Source organism: Brassica oleracea, chromosome C5, assembly GCF_000695525.1.
Source record: "Brassica oleracea var. oleracea cultivar TO1000 chromosome C5, BOL, whole genome shotgun sequence".
NCBI lineage: Eukaryota > Viridiplantae > Streptophyta > Magnoliopsida > Brassicales > Brassicaceae > Brassica > Brassica oleracea.
The window spans coordinates 20,531,350-20,532,735 of record NC_027752.1 but is presented as its reverse complement, the minus strand read 5'-3'; the positions used below and the strand labels follow the sequence as shown (position 1 = coordinate 20,532,735).

Here is a 1,386-nt window from a genome sequence, read left to right as displayed (position 1 = left end):
ACCTAAACCCAGAGCACTGGTCTCTAACATCTCTAGGCATAGTATCAAAAACCTTGATACGAGATCCCAAAATTTGTCTCTTTGCCAATATTCGAGCGTCTTCAGAAATCCCGCAAGTTTACACACTGCGGAAAACTCGAAACAGATCACGGATATAGCAGTTCACACAGAGTTAGATTACGAGATGACAACTCGTAGTCTTCCCTCTACAACCATATAAAATGCCATCGGCAGCAACACGTCTGATAACCTCTACATAAAAACTAGACCGTAAAGGTCTCGCTGGAAAACTAGTCATACGAACCTTAACTCCAAGACGAACTACGAAAGGTTTGATCCCTTCAACAAGGGTACGTAGGCAGCCGCCATAAGGCGCAGCCCCAATCTTATCGCGTTCTACTTTTAGAAGAGCGAGAACACCAGTTACCACAGACTTCTTCGACCATTAATTCCGCCTAACTCACCTAACTTGCCTAACTTGCCAAGCCACTCGTTAGAACCTCACGCTATAAGCTCATGGTTCTAACAAGCTGGGGGGCTAACTGTTGGGGTCAAAATCGGTCATGACGGAATCAATGCCTGAAAGTATGTAAAAATCGGCATGAACGTCTTTACAAAAAATAAATCTTCAAAAAACATTTATTTTTACGAAGAATCTTGCGGAGAAAACACATTCACAAAAAATCGGAGAAAAACTCGAACAAGTTTGCCGCGTAGCAACCAGCGCACAAGCTGGTCGCTACGGAGTGACCGAGCACGTGCACGGCTCGGTCGCTACGTAGCGACCGAGCTCTCACCGAAGCTCGGTCGCTAGGTGTTGGGGGCGAAAACGGTTACTGTTGGGGCCAAAAACCGTTACGACGAAGTTAACGTCCAAATCTCCGCAGAATACAAGTATGTCTTTCCGCAACAAATCATGCTCAGTCAAGAAAACGTCGCAACGTATCACTACAAGAAAACAGCGACATACTGTGGGAAAAAATCTTCGGTATGTCGTTGGAATAACGTTATTCCGACGACATACCGACAAAACAAGTCCTCGGAAATTCCATTTTCTTTGGAAATCCCTCGGAATTTTCCGACGGAATTCCGAGGAAACTAATTTCCGAGGAAACTCTGAGGACCACCAGTTCGTCGGAAATCTCCTCGGAATATACCGAGGGAGAACGTCCTCGGAATTTACCTCGGAAGTTCCGACGAAATGTTCCTCGGAATTTTCCGATGAAAATTCCGAGGAAATGAACCCTCGGAAAATTCCGAGGAACAAGGGTCCCTCGGTATATTCCGAGGAACATGTCCCTCGGTATATTCCGAGGGTTCATTTCCTCGGAATTTGAACCCTCGGAAAATTCTGAGGAACTAGTCCCTCGGTATATTCCGAGGGTT

The 1,386-nt window shown here is 45.7% G+C and overlaps 1 pseudogene; it reads right to left on the bottom strand.

Moving 5' to 3' along the window:
* LOC106344737 overlaps positions 1-1,386 on the bottom strand; it is a 15,844-nt pseudogene that overhangs the window by 8,650 nt on the left and 5,808 nt on the right.